The sequence below is a fragment of the Microcaecilia unicolor genome, chromosome 4 (genome assembly GCF_901765095.1).
Source record: "Microcaecilia unicolor chromosome 4, aMicUni1.1, whole genome shotgun sequence".
Classification (NCBI taxonomy): domain Eukaryota; kingdom Metazoa; phylum Chordata; class Amphibia; order Gymnophiona; family Siphonopidae; genus Microcaecilia; species Microcaecilia unicolor.
This window is the reverse complement of record NC_044034.1, coordinates 63,833,965-63,854,549: the sequence shown is the minus strand read 5'-3', so window position 1 is coordinate 63,854,549 and position 20,585 is coordinate 63,833,965. Positions and strand designations below refer to the sequence as shown.

The window sequence follows — 20,585 nt, the reverse complement described above, 5'->3', positions numbered from 1 at the left end:
TAATTTGAGGTATCATTGATATTTTTCCTGATGTCCTTTGGGATTGGTGTGAGAAGTAATGTTGCCCTTTTCTTTTGGGATCTGGCCTTCTCGGAACATGAAGTTGAGATAGGTTTATTGGTCAATGAAACTATTTGGAAGTGCATCCATAATATAGTTGGGGGAGGTTTCAAGTGTGCAATGTACGCTCGAGAATTTTCTTATCGCTTGTGTTATCTCGTTGGTAAGTTGGGCTAAGGTCATCCAAGTTCTGTCTGGCTGGTGATTCCTCTGGGGGGTAGTCAAGTTCATCTATTAGTTTTTAAGGTTGGTATTAAGTCTGTGGAAGACTCTTCCTTAAGTTGATGATTTTCTCTTCAAAATATTTGGCCAATTCATGTGCTGGTGGGGGGTTATCGTTCCTGTGATGAGAGGTTTGGTATTTAATAGGTTGTTACAAATTTATAGAGTTTCTTTGTGTCTTTGTAATCTGAGCCTACTTGTTCTTTGTAATTCCTCTTAGCCTGAAAGATTCTATTTCTCGTACCCTTTTCGTAACTTCCTCCAGGTTGCAATAGTGTATTTGTTTTTCTTCCAGGTTCGTTCTTGTCTTCTACGTTAGTTTTTTAGCTCATCGTACCATGGAGCCAGTTTCCTTTCCTGTATGCTTTTGGATTTCAATGGGGGCTATCTCATTTAGTAAGGTGGTCCATCTTTTGTCCCAATCTGTTATGAAATCTGCTGATTCTGTTTGAGGTGACCAGTGATTGCCATAGATGGAGGACCAGAATTTAGTTGCACCAACTTTCCCTCACGAGTTATGAAGGTTCTTGTTGTGTTGGGGTGATCCCTAGTTTCACTCCAATAGAGTCATGTTTAGTTTGACGTGGTTGGACCAGGAATTTCTGTCCAGTTTTGGTTTTGTAGGGTAAAGTCCTGGTTGGGTGAGAATCTGTATGTTATTAAGTCTAACGTGCGTCCTTTGGCATGCGTAGAGGGTTCTGGTGACCCACTGGAAGTACTAGAGATGCAGAAATTCAATGCAGTCCCTTGTGCTTTGAGTGTTTTTGGCTTTCTAAGTATAGGTTAATGTCTCCTATTATCAGTATGTTGGAATTGGTTGTACAGGCGTTGGAGATAAAGTCCATGAAGTGTGGTCTGGGCTGTTTTCCAGTTCCTGGAAGCCTGTAGAAAAGTACGAAGCTTAGGTTGGTTATGTAAGCTTTGTCACTTATTCTAACTGAGGCAATTTCCAGTTGTGGTGTTATGGATTCTGTAATGTGTTCCACTGTGAAGAAGGCTCTTTAGATGAGTGCTATGCCTCCTCCTTTCTTCCCAGTTCTGGTCCAATTCAAAATTTGTATCCAGGGGGACATAGGTCTACGATTATGGGGTTGTCTTTATCATGAATCCATGTTTCGTTTAGGAAGATCAGTTCTAGGTCTTCATCCAGTATCCAGTCACTGTTTCTGTTTTTATTGATTCGCTGATCTAGTGTTGATGTAACCTGCTGGTATTGGGAGATTAATTGTCACTGGATATCAGGACTCTAGGGATTTTCCACTAACTGATGTCTGATTGGGTTTTGGTTTGGTTAGCTTCCTTTTTGGCCGGTTATTGTGCTTGGGTTGTTGCACGGTTGTGTCTCTTCTGTTTGTGGGGCCATGGCTTTCCGTCCATTAGAGTGAGGTCTACCTTACTGGAAGGTGATGTGTCTAGTAGGGTGATTCAAGCTGAGAAGTACTGGTATTATGAATGTTGTCACCCTGTGTGAGGGCTACTGTGGTGGATAGTAGTGTAAGGATAGATATGTTTAGCAGAAGTTTGGCGACCATTCATTTTTGTCATAGTCTATGATGCTAGAAGCTGGAAATTTATTTTGGTTCTGAGGTGGGGTACGACACAATGATGGTGTTGTCTGTTCGTGTGTGTGTGTGGGTGTGTGTGTGGTGTTTGTTTCTAAGATTTTGCCAAATAAGTGTATTCCACATGGAATTTCACTATGGGCTGAATGGTCATGGATTAGCTAGGTGTGTGAGTGAAAGTGTATCAGTGGGAGGGCGGCGTGTAGTGGCGGTTTATCAGTGGGAAGGGTTTACCCAGTAGAGTGTCCATGTGGTGGTCAGAATGTTGGTGCCCTTGTCTTAACTGTGGGGTAGCTGAACTCAATGTTTCTTCCCTGGCTTGTCAGGGCAGTGACCTTTGGGTTGTGTCTCCGAAGCCGCCTTGGTGTGGACTCTACCAGAGTGACAGGAGGAGTGCTGGAGTGTCCTGTTTCTGTTGCAGGAAGGCTGGATCCTTCCTCCGCTTCTGTGCACATTGTGCCCTTCAGATCACGTGTGGAGGAGAACCATTTCTTTTGATGCAAGGCTATTTCTCTCTCAATAAGGTGCATGTCAGAGAGCAGGGGGGAGTAATGGGACCAATCGCTTCTTGCCAATTCTGGGCTGAGGGAATGGTCGTCAGGTGAAGTTATTGCAATTGGGTAGTTATATGCCCACTCCTCTTCTGCATGGGACCCGCCAATTCCCTCTTTGTATGAGTCAGACCTGCCGTTGTCCTGCAGGACAAGCTCGCCAGCCTCCATCGGCTGTTGGATGGCCAAACTTGCTACCCTCTCCTCTCCGTGAGTTCAACCCCACTTGCACCCCTGGGGCCCAAGGCAACCGTTCGTGTGCCTCCCCATTGACACACCGAGAGGGCCACCGGTTGAGGCCGGAGAGCGTTTTTGGCAACAGCCCCCCCTTGGGCTGCAAGTGCTGAGAATTTTCTCAGGTGCTGCCACAGATGTTCCTCCCGCCGCACTGCGAGTCGTCCTGTGGTCTTCATGTGAATGCTCGGTAGATATCCCGTCTCTCTCAGTGGCGGTGCGTCCTAGGAGCTGGTCTCACCAGCGCTTCAGCTCTGATGGTCCAGAGGATGTGGAGACGCAATTCCAGCAGCAGTCATGTTGGTGGGTACAGAGAACCTCCACAGGTGCTGCCACAAGTCTTCTCTTGCGGCGTGGTGAGTCATCTCATGGGTTCCACGTAGGCGCCTGGAGGGCGCTGTCTCGCTAGTTGTGGCATGCTCCAGAGGCGGTCTCACCAGTGCTTCGGCAGCGGTCATTCTGGCGAGTCATTTAGTTCTGCGATCCGCGTCCATGCGGGGTCCCTAGCTCAGTCGCTAAAACTGACATAGAAGCACAGCGGTGTACAGGCTAAAATAGAAAAGGAAACAGAGAGCAAGTCCAGAATAGCGAGTGTGTAAAACTCCATATAGGATAGGGAAGTGGTTCCCAAACCTGACCCTGAAGGCACCCCAGCCAGTCACGTTTTCAGGACATCCACAATGAATATTTATGAGATAGATTTGCATGAGGTGGAGGCAGTGCATGCAAATCTCTCTCATCAATATTCATTGTGGATATCCTGACAACCTGACTGGCTTGGGTGCCTCCAGGACCAGGTTGGGAACCATTGGGATTGGGATAGAGCAAAAGAACTCCATAACAGATAAAAAGAATCAAAAACAAAATTTACAATTAAGTACCATCTTTTGTATAAATTGCTATTGCTTACTCATTGTGCTTTGTATCATGACTTGTCTATTTATTTGAAGCAAGCTGATACATGCCTATACATACATTGTGATCGCAGGAGCAACAATCTTGTGGTAGCTGCTTTACAACATTTTCATTTGGATTTACCTAGAACTGGTGCATTTTATGTTATAGTGCCAGTGGAGTCAAACAAGTTGCCTTTACAACTGAAGGCTGAATCAAGGCTTGCCTCTTTTAAGAAGATTTTGAGGGATTATTTATTTTGTTTGGCATTTTTTGTGCCCTCCTGATTTTGCAATTTTATGAACTCATGGACTCACTTTAAGCTGATATTCTTGCCTATGTTAAAATGGTCCTTTGTCTGAAGATATCTATGTTTTTTAAATTATGTATATCTTTGTATTCAAGAACAACAGGATCTCAGGCAATCCCAGTTAACCTGGGTCCCCAATACACTAGACTGAATAACCAGGTTTTTAACTCTAATTTAAAATTATTAAGTAAGGATTTAATATGAATGGGTAATGGTAAAATGAAGTATAATGCTCTATGCCTTGTGGATTCAACTCAGACCTGGGAGGACAAGATGGTGGTAATCTAGTGAAGAATACAACTAGGTGTATATGGATTGTACGTTTGGAAAGATAATCCAGGGTATCTCCTCTGTAGGCCTTGAAAATGAGGGAAGCTGTTCTACTGGCAGACTGTTTTTTTTTTTTTTTAAAATAAATGAGTAATGTGATCTGATTATTTGGCATGATAAAGGAGTCTAATGGCCATATTTTGAAAGGTTTGTAGTTTCTTTATAGGTAATGTTGTCAAATCTAATAATCTATCAGTAGAGTACTTATTTTTGGCAAACTCATTAGAGGCCATCTTTTCACCAATTTATGGTTTCCTTAGGAGTTAAAGAGCTTCAAATACTTAACTTCAAAAAATGGCGCTTACCCTTGTATGTGTGGTGGGGGGAATCGAAGTGGGAAGGCAATTGCTGTTTGGGTAGGTGGGTAGGAAAGTAGGCACTTTGGGGGGGCTTTCTGGGATTCCCTGACATTTGAAAGGGAGAGTGGGTGGAGCCTGGATTAATGACCGTTGGTTAATCCAAAACTGTCAGATAATCGAAGGTCAGTTAACTGGGACTCTACTGTAAGGAAATGGAAACAAGTCCTACCAGACCAACAGAGGGGATACATGACAAACCTATCACCTGCTGGAGACTAAAAATACTAACTGGTCAGGGGATTGAACAGGGTTGTTAAGCGATGACATCACAGCTCAGTAGTTCTTAGTCTCCACCTGCTGGCAAAAGAGCACAAATCCAAGAATCTAGTGAAATAAGGACCCGTTTTGGAATTTGAGGTGGTTTTCACCATCTGTAGGGTAAGCACTGTTCCCTCCACCATATACACTCTCTTCCCAAGTTGAGGCCCAAATGAGGAGGAGAAAGCCCACATGTAGGACCAGTGAAAGTGCTGATGGGGAAATTATGTTTTTCAAATATGAATATATGCCCTTTGAAAGTCTGGCCAAACCATGCTCAATATATATACAGAAGGGAAACACAGAATGTTATACTCTTTGGGAGTCCCACAAACACACCTATTTGCAGTACACCTCCATGTGGTGAAAAGCTTCACAGGTGACATCAGAATGACTTTTGACCTGGATAAATATTCTAAGGCAACCTTCCTCAGAGGAAAACTGAGCAAAACTGAAAACCTCTTTCTGGTAACTATGACAAAGAAACTTGAACCTGAAAGTGTATACAAATACCCAGGAGTAGAGGAAGAAGCACAATCCAGCACTAATTAATGTGAGAAAAGATAAGCAAAGAGTATTAAATGAAATTGTAAAAGATATTACAAAAGTGGATTAACATTACATCTCAATTTCACACCTGTGCATCATTGGAAACGTAGACTGGACTCAAAGATCTTGAAAAACCAGATGTGCCAACAAGAAAACTCCTCCATATGCATGAGGTAATTTATAAGAATCAGTCTATGCTGAGACTGTACATTCCTCAAGCCTGAAGGCAGAATGAGCCTCATAGTATTTCTGTGTGTATAATATATCTCGATCATAGGCCTCCAGGTCTATTTAACAGCTTCAACAGATCCAAATATACAAAAAGTACTGAAGAATGAAAGTAAACATCCAGAATCTGATCTGTCTCATCATAAAGCTTGCACAAGCATTCTGACAAGTAGAAGGAATGAATGAAACTTCATCAGTGCAAGCATAAAAGTAAACAGCTGAATTTGCAAAACAACAGAAAAAAAACTCTTTAAAGAATTAGATCAGCAAGGAAGTGGCAGCTGCACAAATACAATGAGAAATACAGTATTACTCCAGAAACCACATAAATAGTTACAGAGGTGAAACTGAAACCAAAAGATGAGAAATTGATAGACGCAGTACAGGACAGTGGCTTACGGGACTCAATATTCAGCCTGGTGCAGTAAGCAGCTTGTAAGCCAGTCACAGCCATGGGATTTACTAACCCCGGATATTGAATGCCTGGGAATGTGTGGCTTCTGGCATTGAATATCTGGGTATCAGATATTCAATCAGAAGCTAACCAGGCACCAGCCTATATTCAGATCGGTGACGGTTAGATTGGCGGATAAAATTAGGACAGCTATTTTGCTATCCTAACTTTATTCACTTAGTTACCAGTTAGTGGACTGAATATTGCCACTAACCAGCTAAGTTGTGGTTCCACCCAAATTCAATTCCTGGATTGTCTCTAACCTAACCAGTTAGGAAATGGCCGGTTAGCGGCACTACCCTGGTTAAGTGCCACTGAATATTGGTGGCTGGACAGCTCAGCAGGATTTAAGTGGGCAAAATCTGTAGGTTCTGCAAGAAAGAGCTATAAAAAGGTAAAATAAGATGGCACATCTCATCCACTGGAAAGTTTGCGGAAACATTATACAATTACTACTACTACTTATTTCTATAGCACTACTAGACATACACAACGCTGTACACTGGACATGAAGAGACAGTTCCTGCTCGACAGAGCTTACAATCTAATTAGGGCAGAGAAACAGGACAAATAAGGGATAAGGAAATTACTAAGGTGGGAATGATAAAACATGGGTACTGAACAAATGAGTAAGGGTTAGGAATTAAAAGCAGCATCAAAAAGCTGGACTTTTAGCCTAGATTTGAGAACAGCCAGAGATGGAGCTTGACGTACTGGCTCAGGAAGTCTATTCCAGGCATATGTTGCCGCAAGATAAAAGGAACAGAGTCTGGAGTTAGCAACGGAGAAGGGTGCAGATAAGAGATTTACCCAGCGAACGGAGTTCCTAGGGAGGAGTGTAGGGAGAGATAAGAGTGCAGAGGTACTGCGGAGCTGTAGAGTGAATGCACTTGTAAGTCAGTAAGAGGAGTCTGAACTGTATGTGGAAATGGATAAGGAGCCAATTAAGTGACTTGAGGAGAGGGCTAATATAAGCATAGCGACACAAGCGGAATAAAAATTATGTAGCAGAATTTTGAACAGATTGAAGGGGAGAGAGATGGCTTAGTGGGAGACCCATAAGAAGCAAGTTGCAAGAGGTGATAAGAGTGTGGATGAGGGTTCTGGTAGTGTGCTCAGAAAGGAAAGGACATTTTGGTGATATTATAGAGAAAGAAACGACAGGTTTTAGCAGTCTGTTGAATATGTGCAGAGGACAGCGAGGAGTCGAAGATGACCCCCAAGGCTATGAGCTGATCAGACAGGGAGGATGAGAATGTTATCCATCCTCCCTGTCTCACCAGCTCATAACCTTGAGGTCATCTTTGACTCCTCCCTCTCCTTCTCTGCAAATATTCAACAGACTGCTAAAACCTGTTGTTTCTTTCTCTATATCACCAAAATTCGTACCAGAAAAGCACTGGGATTATGACCTTACAAGAATTATAAAATATGAAGACATTATGATCATGTATGACATTCCAACTTGTAAAATAGCAAGAAAACTGTAAATCATGTAAAGGTAAAAAACCCACCAGAATGGCACTGATTATAAGATTGTCAGTTCCAAGCGATCATTCAGAGAATCAAGTGGAGATGGAGATAATCCTTAAATACCAAGAAATGCAGTCAGTAAGCAAGAAAATGTGTCAAAAAGAGAATATTTCCCATTGTATTGTGAGCCACAGGCTTGAATAAAGAATTTTCATGTACTACTGGATAGGTTGCCTATACATGATCTTCTTATGAACTCCAAAAGGAGGTTCTCTTTGGCCCAACCTAAGTAATATGGCAAGTACTATGGCAAGCATTAGGAGTAAATTTAAGAGACTAAGATCACACACACTTTGGGGCTTAGTAGTGAGGTTAATTACTGTCACTGCGCAAACTATCCATTTGGAGACCCTGCCCCTATAGATTAGTGTGAGAAAACCTATTTTCTAGGTCATCATATTGCAAGATTGTCTTATGGGGTCTATTCACCTCATTTTCCAGCATGAAGATTCTCTTCTGAGAACCCTACTGTTCAGCTTCTGACATGTCTCTTCTGAATTTTACTTGGCATGTATTCATCTATTCCTATTTGCCAAACTGTTTAAACATTTTTTTTTTCAAATCAAAGGTTCCTTCCACTACAGCTCTTACTCCTGCAGTAACCTCTGTCAAGGGCCTCACAATCTCTATGTGGCAGAGTCGGCCACACAAGATGCTCTGTCATCCTGGTGCTAATAAGCTTCCACTTGTCTTTTTTTTTTTTTTTAAATCACCTTAGATATTGTTCCTCTCCATTCACTCCTGCCAATAGTTACCCCAATTACTGTACAGATTTAAGTGCCAGAAATTCATACTAAAAAAAGGTGCACTGGACAGTCCTGGGAGCAACAGTAAGTTACATCCTGCTTTGTACATCACACACCCCTCCCTTCCCCTTTTACTCACACTCATTAATGCTCACATGTGACCCCCATGAAAATATATTATTTTATAGTGACATAAGAAAGAGACATGGAAAGAATTAATGACCTTATCAAAAAATAAATTATTTTCAACTTGAGATCCTAAGATCCACAGAAAAAGTCTAGCTGCTTACATGTAGTATAGCTTCCCCAAAGGCAGCAGGACAAATCAGATACACAAGTGAATGGGATCAGACTGCAACAAGATGAATGGACCACTTGTGTCATACCTCATAGTTCCTGCTCAGTTGCTCCTTCCTGAGTCCCCTCAGTGTGCTGAAGTAGTGGGTGGCTTTGTGTACTTGATTTGCTCTGCTATGGATACCACCTACTACTACATATAAGCAACTTCATTTTCTGTTGACAAATATAATGAATCAGCCACACAAGTGGGGAATCCTGTAGTTGAGAGTTATCCTAATCTCTGATGAACACTGTATGGCAATACAGTTAGTTTTCAAAGGAAGCTGAATGTTTCGAGAGGCCCTGCAGGAATTATTAGATAATTTCCATTTAAACAGTAGTGGAATGTGAAGATGTGAATGGACAACTATACATTCTCTTCTATTGAAACCGTGTGCATATATGTAAATGATGAGGTATGGCTTTCTTTTGATGCACCTTCACTTAATCCTTAATTGTAATAGTGGAAAATGCACAGTTGACTAGCCAGGTCTACATAGCTTATTACTATAACCCTTAACTTGTTAAGATCAGAGGAAATGCAAAAGCTGCTGATACAAGGTTTCACTAGTGGTATATCAAGGGCAGGGAGTTGGGTGTGGCCGCCCAGGTGCAGATCAAAAGGGGGTGCTCCAATCCCACTGCTCCTGTCCCTCTGTTCCGTTTCATGGCCCACACTTCGCTGGGCTGTCGCTGTTGTTTCCTCTCTGGCCAGTCCTGCACCTTCCTCCAGCCTCACCCCCACCAGGCCACCGCTGCTGTTTTCTCCTCCCACAGGACTAGCAGCAGTGGCAGTAAACAAGTAAAATCAGGATGCAGGGTCTGCACTACCCATGGTGCCGATCCCACCCCTTTGATGTCACTTCCAGTTCTGGAGCAGAGCCAGCAACCACAGTAGGTAAGGCCCCTACGCTCTGATATTTATTTTAGCCCTTGTTTTTAAAACTTGTTCTTTTCTGCTGCTGCTAACTTGGAGCAAGAGCAGAAGCAGCACCATTAGTGGAGAGATGGATCAGGTAAAAAGGAGAGAGAGGGGGCACTGGATGAATGGGAGAGAAAGAGGCACATAGTGGATGAAGAGGCAGACAGTGACTGTAAGGAGAGAGAGAGAGAGAGAAGACTTTGGATGGAAGGAAGAGAAAGGGCAGATGGTGGATGGCAGGGCGAGAGAGGGCAGGCGCTGGATGGCAGGGGCAAAGAGAGAGAGAGAGAGGGGGGCAGACAATGAATGGAAGGGGCAGAGAGAGAGTGAAGGCAGGGAGAGAGAGGCTGGACAATGTATGAAGGGACAGAGAGAGAGGGCAGATACTTGACGGCAGGGACAGAGAAGCCAGACAGTGGATGAAAGGGGCAGAGAGAGAGAGGGCAGACGCTGGATGGAAGTAAAGAGGAAGGGCAGACACTGGATGGAAGGTAGAGAGTGAAAACAAAATGAGGAAAGCAGAAACCAGAGACAACAAAGCTAGATAAAAGAATTCTTTTTCTCTCTGATAAAGTAGTACTGTAGCTGTGTTATTAAATGTTTATAAATAGACAATGGAAACAAGGTAATCTTTTTATTGGACTAATTTTAATACATTTTGACTAACTTTCGGAGACCAAAACCACCTTCCCTCAGGTCAGGACAGGAGTATACTCTACTGACCTGAGGAAGGAAGTTTTGGCCTCAAAGCAAAATATATTGGTTCAATGAGTGGCCTAGTGGTTAGGGTGGTGGACTTTGGTCCTGGGGAATTGAGGAACTGAGTTTGATTCCCACTTCAGGCACAGGCAGCTCCTTGTGACTCTGGGCAAGTCACTTAACCCCTCCATTGCCCCATGTGAACCGCATTGAGCCTGCCATGAGTGGGAAAAGTGCGGGGTACAAATGTAACAAAACAAACAATAAAATGGTATCTTAATTTCCATATTTGTTTTATTTCTATTTGTTAATTTGCAAAGTGGCGATTGGTATTTCTTAGTTTTTTTCAAATTTACATCTGCTATCTTTACATTTTGCACAGTACTAGGAAACATACGTCACTATCAATGTTTCTGTGGTGTTGCATTGTATGAAGAGTCTGGCTTCTTGTGGTTCAGTTTAATTTTTGTCTACATACTTCTATTTTTACTTATCCATATTGGATTAGGGTGTATCTGTGTTCTGTGTCTGTGAAAAAGACATGTTTTTTTTGTTGGCACTGACTGTGCAGGATCAACGATCTGTACTATTCTGGCTGGTGTAGTTTTACAATAGGTGTATTGATGTTCTAGTGCTTGCTGCAAAAATGTTTAACAAGCTGCCTTTTCCTAGGTTCATTGTTGTTGTGTGACTCATAGAAGCCACTGCTTATGGTACGGTAGAATTGCTCTGTAGATCCTGAGTGACATTTGTTGTGTTTTGTATTAATTCTCAGTATGACTAGTACTGGACTGTGGAGGGTGGTGTTAAAAAATAATCAGCCCTGGAGGCCCTTTTGGTTATTTGACAAAGCCCACTGCTGAAGGCCCCTGGGGATGATGGATTCCAAGCCAAATTTTATAAATTATTGCAGAGCCACTCACTAATATGTTTAATGCTATGATAGATTCGAGATTGTTGCCACCCTCACTTAACCTAGCTAATATTGTGGTACTCCCCAAACCAGGCTGCGACCCTACTCTTCCAGAATCATATCGTCCGATATCTCTATTGAACTATGAAGTTACATCCTGATAATAAATAAATTACTTGCAAAGGTTTTGGCCAATTGCCTAGCAAAGATCCTACTCTCACTTACACAGGAATCACAGGTGGGTTTTATCTCCGGACGTTCCACGGCTAAAAATCTTAGCAAAATTCTTACTACACTAGAACATTGGGCAAAAGAAGATACACCATCACTTCTCATTAGCTTTGATGCAGGAAAAGCTTTCAATCCTGCCCATTGGGATTTTCTCTTTGCTACTTTGGAGAGAAATTTTTTTTTTCTGAACGTTTTGTTTGAGCCGTAAGAATGCTGTACTCGTCTCCCAGAGCACAACTACTGATTAATGGTCTGGTATCAAAAGACTTTCCTATTTTACTTGGCATGCGACAAGGCTGTCCCCTCTCCCCACGGCTATTTGCCTTAACTCTAGATCCTCTACTTCGGGACAAAGAAACAAATCCAGCTATTCGGGGGCTGCAAACTGGTCAGATCAGTTTTAAGGTAACTGTTCGCAAATGAACTTTTAGCTTACCTCACCAATCCCTGAGATTCACTGTTTACACTCTTGGAAACCTTCCAAGAATACGGGGATCACGCAAGTTTTAAACTAAATCTCACTAATAAAAAGCCTTCTCCTTCTCTTTATGGCTGCAGACAATTTGGGGGACACAATTCCCTTTATGTCGGGCAGATGGTTCCTTTAAATATCTTGGGATCCATCAGGGTATAGAACTTTTGGATATTTATTCCTGGAATACAGGTTAACAATTGAAAACTACTAAAAATCAATTGGGCAATTGGCGGGACTTACCTCCGACACTTCTCGGCAGGATTACTTTAGTCTGCATAGTAATTTTTCCTAAAAGGTTGTATGTTTTACAAACTCTTACCCTTTGTTTATTGCAAAAAGATTTGAAACAATTTAACCGTATAATATCCCATTTTTGTTAGGCAGGCAAAAAACCTAAGTTGCAGTACCAACTCCTGATCAGTAACTGGGGTTGTGGAGGTTTGGGACTTCCTGATATTAGGCTTTATAATCGAGCATGTTTATTACATCATCTTAGTAACTGGATGCTAAATCATCAATTGCACACCCGCTTGGAGATGCAGCAGGAGAATTATGCTCCATATCACTATTATTCCTTGTCGCACTGCCAATGGTCGTCTCCTGACTTTCTACCGTCGAAGCCTCTTACTTTGTCCTTTGCAAGCCATGTGGAGTTCCTTAGTGGCCCAATTGGGGGTGGGGGGGGGGGGGGGGGGGGGGGGGGAGACTCTCTTGTTACAGATCCCAGTACCTATTAGAGGCAATGTAGATTTTGAACCTGGTTTGGACAACTGAGTATTTGTCTTCTGGGGCCTTAAGAATATTACTTTGCTAGAACACCTTTTGGGTCCAAGGGAGGAGGGGGGTCAGCTAAGAAGTCTTGAGACTCTGCAGCAACAAATTGGGGACACATGCGGAACTAGCTATGAATATTGTCATTACGTTGCTTCGCTGGAATTGGGATTCCCTGAGAAGCATACAGCAGATACCTTGGTATTATGAAAAATGCCCAGGAAAGTTATTTTTGGGTAGTACATACGGCTTACTTCATCTAGCAGCAACTACATTACTTGGGTGGTGCTCCATTGGCTTCTTGCCTTAAATGTGGTAGGGACAGTGGCACCTTTTTTCATTCCTTTTGGTCATGCCCGTTGATACAGGATTTTTGGGCAAAGTCACTAGATATCTGGGAAGGTTGTGTGGTAATAGATTGCCTGGAACAGCAGGTCAGCTTTTATTGGATAAATTTGGGGCTTTTAAAGGGGCTGGAGGGAGCGCCATTCCTCTTTTCTGTAAATTATGTTTTCTGGGCCGTAAATGTATACTTCAATACTGAACAAAACCAGACCCCCCAGAATATTGGTACTGGAGAAATGGCTAGAGGGTCTCAAATTTTGGAAGAAATTTTTGTTACTTTGGGATATTTACAGATCTTTGGGCCCTCAGGATTGTCGTTTGATCTTAAACATACTCTGAAAGTACTGACTCTAATCAAAGGTGAAAGAAAATCATGGTATTTGATTGATGGTCCGAGATGTTCAGCATCTTTTCTAGTCATTAGTTAGGGGATTGATGAGGGGGGATGGGACACAGTTTTGACACTTTCATCTCCTTCACATTTGTAGCTTTAGGGGCTATAAGAGATCAGGCCCCTATAGCTTTGGGGATCATTAGATGTTGTCTTCCGGAGATGAGTAGTGCAGAAAGCCTGACTTAAGGGGAGGGTGGAGACAGGGATGAGGGATAGTTATCTTCATGACTGACCAGGGAGAGGAGAGGGGGGAAGAGACTGTAAAAATGTTTCATGAAGACTGGGATGTTTCTAGTAAGAATGGGGGGGGGGGGGGGGTTCAGGGTAGGATAAAAGGGATATAAACTTATTAAAGCTTGATGATGGATCTTATTATTCTGCATTTACATGATAAGTTCTGATTTTTGGAATGATGTACACTTAACTAGTTCAATGTATTGATTCTGACTTGTCTGTTTTTGACTTTCAGTTGTTGCAGCAGAAAGTATTTGGAATTTGTAGCAATTTTCTTTCATTAAGTCCATTTCCTTATTTCCAATAAAAAATGTAACCTTAATTTCAATTTAAAAAAATGTTAACTAAAAAAAAAGAGAAAAAAGAAAAGAAATAATCAGTCCTGGGTGCCAAATACCCTAGATTTGCCACTGGGTTCCACGGCCCTTGGAAAAGGATCTTGGTGTCATAGTTAAGCTGAAACCCTCTGCTCAGTGTGCAGTAATGGCTAAGAAAGCAAAATAGAATATAAAGAATTATTAGGGCAGGAATGGAGAACATAACCTTGAATATTGTGTACAATTTTGGTCACGCATCTGAAAAAAGATATAGCGGAATTAGAAAAAGGTATAGAGAAAGGCAAGAAAAATGATAAAGGGATGAGACAACGTCCTTATGAGGGAAGGCTAAAATAGGCTAGGGCTCTTCAGCATAGAGAAGAGATGGCTGAGGGGAGAGATAGGGGTCTATAAAATACCAACTGGAGTGGAACAGGTAGATGTGAATTGGTTGTCTATTCTTTTCAAAAATACAAGGACTAGGGCATGCACATTGAAGCTACTAAGTAGTAAATTAAAATAATCAGAGGAAAAGGTCCTTCAAGCCCAGTATCCTGTTTCCAACAATGGCTAATCCAGGTTCAAGTACCTGGCGAGATCCGAAAAACAGATTTTATGCTACATATCAGCAGTGTATTTTCCCAAGTCCATGTTAATAATGGCATATGGACTTTTTCTTTTAGAAAATTGTCCCAACCTTTTTTTAAACAGTGCTAAGGGTAACTGCTTTTACCGTATTCTCTTGGCAGTGAATTCCAGAGTTTAATTACTTATTGAGTGAAACCCAAAGGACAGCTGTATACTGATTCAAGCACTTCTACAAATCAGTTGTGCTGAAGATGCACTTAACAAAAAATGCCAAAGCCCAAACACAATACCATTTCCAATTCGGTGCTTGTTCCCAAGTATGTCCCAGAATGGCAATGCTTATGCTCTTATGTTAACTAATACTCTTGTAATCTGTGTATGTAGCAGCTTCTGTTCACTTCTGTGTGCATGAGGTGTTTGAAGTACAGATTAATTTATATGGAAGGCCAATACCACCTTTATCAAGAATCCTGGGCAAGTCTATCCTGTTGTAGGGAAACAACTGAAAACTCTTATTCCCCATTGGTGATTGAATCTCACATACTCTTTTGGCTGAAGTTATTGTTACTAAGGAGAGTACTTTTCTATCTAGGTATTTTGCTCTGCTGATCCAACAAATGGAGGTTTCATGAGCTGATTCAGAACCATATTAAGATCTCGCAGAACTGAGTTTCCTGAAAGGGGGCTTTGTGAACTTAAATACGAGCGTGCACAGTAACACTAATGTTCCATTTACGAGTGGTAGACATATCATGCTTAGATGTACCTCTATTATGTTTGAAGGACAGTTTAGGAAGGTCCAATGGGTAAAGAAGCAAAGACAACTGTACACCAGAGAAATCTCCCACCGGAAACAAAAACCTCTTCATGCCTATTTCCAAGAAGCTATCAGGATAGTTTCCATTTTAGGAGAGGCTGTATTAAGGAGTGCTCAACATCCATGCTGTGAATGCTAACAAACGGATATAGTAGATGACGGCAGAAAAAGACCTGCACGGTCCATCCAGTCTGCCCAACAAGATAACTCATATGTAGTGGTAAAGCTGGACACTACAGCAAGCATAGAAACAGAAAAACGTGTGTGTCATGAGTTAAGAGGCAATGTTCTGTTGTAGATTAGGAATCGGTTATTGAACAGAAAACAAAGGGCAGGATAAAATGGCCACAGGGATCTGTACTGGACCAGTGCTATTTAACATTTATAAATGATCTAGAAATCGGAACAAGTGAGGTGATTAAAATTGCAGATGACATTAAACTATTCCAAGTTGTAAATACATGCAGACTGTGAAAATTGCAGGAAGACCAAAGGAAATTGGAAGGACTAGGCATCCAAATGGCAGATGAAATTTAATGTGGACAAATGCAAAGTGATGCACACATAGTTACCTGATGTGAAGGTAGAAAATTCTTCCTTGACCCAACGACTAAAGAAAGGGATTCTGACACAAAAATCTGTAGAACAGGAGCTCAATTTGACAAGATTCAGCTGGAGCTATGCTTTTTATTTAATGTCTAAGGGCCCGATATTCAAAATGATTTAAACAACCACGAAAGGCTCCTATTTAAATCGCTTGTCCAGGGCTATTGAGCATTTTCAGTGGCACTTAACTGGATAGTGCCTCTGAAAATGCAGAGTTAGCGCACAAGTCGAAACCAGCTATTTTGGGGGCATTCTAGGTGCTGAATTTCAGCACTTAATCAGTAAAATAACTGCATAAAAATGCAGTTCTATCTTTATACAGTTCTTGATAGACAGTTAAGTGGCAAAAATTGCACTTAACCAGCTGTGTTTTTGCCAACTCATACTCAGAAATTCAATGCCAGAGCCTGGACATTGCCCAGCACTGAGCTTCCTATAATGCCAGTGATGGTCAGGAAAATGCTGATCATCGCCAGCACAATATCGCACCCTTTGAATTTAGAGACAGAGGCGCTAGTCCCTGGTGTATGCTAAAAATATCCATTGGGAGGCTCTATTTGCCTGGTCTCCTGAAACAATAAGAGAAGAACTCTAATGAAAAAGAATGCTCTGGACCAGGGGTAGGCAACTCCGGTCCTCGAGAGCCGCAGGCAGGTCAGATTCCGAAGTGGAAGGATGGTCTTCTTAACTTGAACTGTTCTAAAAATGAGGAACTTGTAAATATATCTTAGATCCAGAATGGGTATTAAACCTCTTGCTTTCTTTAGCCAAAAAAGTATCTGGGATATAAACTATGATCCATCGCCTTCATCAGAGCTTATTCAACTTCATTTTCTGAAAGAACAGACTTGTCTTGTTTAATACTCATCTGATGATGGTTCGGGTAATCCAGTGGTAACTGGAGAAATGTTGATGTGACCTTGCCTTACAACCTTCAACATCCAATCGTTTTGGGGGAAACTGGCAAAATACTGGTTATATTGCTCCTGCTCAAAATCTAGGGCAAAGTTTTACTAAATAACTGGATGAGGCTTGTGATAATTCCTTTACCTATATATTCAAGAGTTACTGCTGCTACTTTGCCTGGGATATTGGCGACAGTACTTTATCATGTAGAACTGGTAAGCCACAATTCTAGAACTAAATAGCTCCTTGGAAAACCTTCTTAATACTATCCAAAGTTTCTAGCTCCTTGCACAGTAGGGTGTCAAAGAGCTCTTTGAACATTTTGCTTCTTTCAATATTGAGTGGCTGGGGTAACTATATTGAATAATGGAGAAGCCTATGGATATATTACTTCTGCCTCCTTAGGGGCAATATCTGACAATAACAATGATAGTGGACATGTACTCCTTTTGTTTCTGCAAGATATATGGGACAACCTCAGACATATTTCAAATGAATATAGGATAAGTGAGATCAGAAGAGGTTACTGTTGGGAAAAGGTGAAAATGAGACAAAAGGCAGAGCAGTCTTTTTCCACATCTGATCATTATGGTAAATGCCTTCAACAAATGGGTCCGGTATTGGGACTGATGCAGAAGATAAATCTGGCTCATTACATCTGACGTATATCAGGTGTTCTGACAAAGGAGTTTTTTTTCCCTTTGTTCGGTCGCATGTATCCAAGAGAACCTTCTCTTGCTGCTTTTTCTCTAGTAGCAGCCTAGGTGGAGAAGACAATAGATAATGATTTGGGCCCGAGACCAAAAAAAAAAAAATCATGCAATATTTGAGAAGAAAGGCCTAGGTTGTGAAGATAGATTCTAGCAGAAAACTCACAGGTGAATCTAAAGGCCATAATCTGGGCATGTTGGCTAGGAAGTTCTTCATAAACTGCTCAAAACAGTGCTTACAATCTTCAACTCTGAAGACTGATTCCCTTGTTAAGCTTTTTCCAGAATAAGGTAAAGCTAGATTTTTCTTGGGAACAAGCACCGAATTGGAAATGGTATTGTGTTTGGGCTTTGGCATTTTTTGTTAAGTGCATCTTCAGCACAACTGATTTGTAGAAGTGCTTGAATCAGTATACAGCTGTCCTTTGGGTTTCATGCTTTAGATTCTCTCAGCACAAGCAGTGCTGGGTTTTGCTGGTACTAAATATCTATGAACCAAGACCTGCAACATTGCAAGATCAAGTCTTTGCATTTTAACGGCATCCTCAATATGATTCTTCTTACCATACAACTCCACTGTCTTATAAAGGTGACTCACTCCTCAGGCCTGAGAACATCCTATATAATAATTCTCACCTCCAACGTTCTGACATGCTGCCTGGGACCGTGGCTCATTCCAAGTTGGTCTGCTAGGCTCTGTAGATCAGGCTGACGTCACTGTAGCCATTATGATGTCAACTTCAGAACCCGGTGGGGGGAAAAAAAACATGCCTCACAGCTGATCCATGTCCAGAGGAGGGTCGCTGGACATGGGTGGCTGGAGGGGGGGGGGGCAGGGGAAAGACAAGGGTCGCTGGACATGGGTGGCTGGAGGGGGCAGGGGAGAGAGGAGGGTCGCTGGACATGGGTGGCTGCAGGAGGGCAGGGGGTCGCTGGACGTGGGTGACTGGAGGGGGGCAGGGGAGAGAGGGCGGTCGCTGGACACGGGTGGCAGGAGGGGGGCAGGGGAGAGAGGAGGTTCGCTGGACATGGGTGGCTGCAGTGGGCACAGGGGGAGAGGAGGTTCGCTGGACATGGGTGGCTGCAGTGGGCACAGGGGGAGAGGAGGGTCGTTGGACATGGGTGGCTGCAGGGGAGCCAAGGAAAACCTTGCTAGCGCCCGTTTCATTTGTGTCAGAAACGGGCCTTTTTTTCTAGTAAGTACAGCATTGGGAGAAGAAATATTTTCTCCTATTTGTTTTAAATTTACTACACTGTAGTTTCATCGCATGCCCCCTAGTCCTAGTATTTTTGGAAAGCGTGAAGATGCTTCACCTCCACCTGTTCCACTCCACTCATTATTTTATATACCTCTATCATGTCTCCCCTCAGCCGTCTCTTTTCCAAGCTGAAAAGCCCTAGCCTCCATAGTCTTTCTTCATAGGGAAGTCATCCCATCCCCGCTATCATTTTTGTCGCCCTTCGCTACACCTTTTCCAGTTCTACTATATCTTTCTTGAGATGCGGCAACCAGAATTGAACACAATACTCAAGGTGCGGTCGCACCATGGAGAGATACCACGGCATTATAACATCCTCACATCTGTTCTCCATACCTTTCCTAATAATACCCCAACATTCTATTCACTTTCCTAGCCACAGCAGCACACTGAGCAGAAGGTTTCAGTGTATTATCAACGACGACACCCAGATCCCTTTCTTGGTCCGTAACTCCTAACGTGGAACCTTGCATGACGTAGCTATAATTCGGGTTCTTTTTTTCCCCACATGCATCACCTTGCACTTGTTCACATTAAACGTCATCTGCCATTTAGCCGCCCAGTCTCCCAAGCTCCTGTTCTCTTCTTCAACCAACTCTTAGGTTTCATCTGCTTTGGTCTTGCCCCCAGATGAAGGAAACAGCTACTCAAATATTTTGAAGGCCCTATAGCACCTTGCTCTGTGGTTTGGGATATAATGATCTAGTCTCAAATATAATTTGCAAGTGGTATGACCACTTGTGATTGACATACTCCATCCACATGGACAGTGCTTAAATCCACTGACAATGTCCACTATGAACAAAATGCAGTCTGCCAGATTAAATTCAATTTAGTTTTACTTTTTTAGTTGGGGTGGACTCGGGAACGGAGGAGAATGAAGTGTTAAAACAGAAGGGGTTTTCTTCTGTGGTTTAAAATTTCTCGAGTAACAGAGGTTACATATCTGAGCAACAGTACAGATAAAAATACAGAGGAGGCTTGTACAGCAACAGCTGCATGGGACCTCCCAGGAATGCTAAAAAAAAAAAAAAAAAAAAAAAACACCCTTATGTTTTTCAGCGCTCTGAGTGCCCTAGTCCATCCTGGTGCCATCAGATATTACCTACCTAAATGGATGATTAATTCTCAGTCAACAACTAGAACAAAATACTTGTCCTATTCTATTAAAAACAGAAATCTCAACTGATCTATTTGAACAAAATGTATAATGCTATTTAACATTCAAAAGCAATTATGAATGTATATAAAATGTGTGACTAGATATAGCCAGAGGTAAAGTCTTGACAACAGGTACCACTGCTTATATGTTTCATGAGACGTACCTCCGGGTGACAGTGGCTGAAGACCTCAAGGTAGGAAGTGAAACAGTGACAAAAGCAATGGCTTAAGTCAGAGGAATACTGAGATTCATAAGGAGAGAAGTAGCCAGCAGAAAGTTAAGTGATCATGGCTATGTAAAGGTCTTTTGTGGGGCCTTAGCTGGAACAGTGTGTGTTCAAGAGGCCATATGTCAAAAAAGGTAGAATTAGGGTGAACACAGCCAAAAGAAAGGAACAAAAATGGTGTGTGGTCTGCATCAAAATTCATAAAAAATGAAACTCAAGGACTTAAATATGTATATTCTAGAGGAGAGGAAAAAGAAGGTGGACAGAGTATAAATTTAAATACCTAAAAGGTATTAATAATGCTTAAGAAACAAAACATTTTCTAGTTTTATAATTAGAGGTCACGTTAAGAATGCATTTACAAATATAGTATACAGAGAA

At 42.0% G+C, this 20,585-nt stretch overlaps 1 protein-coding gene across 1 annotated transcript in view; it reads right to left on the bottom strand.

Moving 5' to 3' along the window:
• ZMYM2 (zinc finger MYM-type containing 2) overlaps positions 1 to 20,585 on the bottom strand; it is a 552,630-nt gene that overhangs the window by 8,898 nt on the left and 523,147 nt on the right. The gene's annotated exons all lie outside the window — the stretch shown is intronic.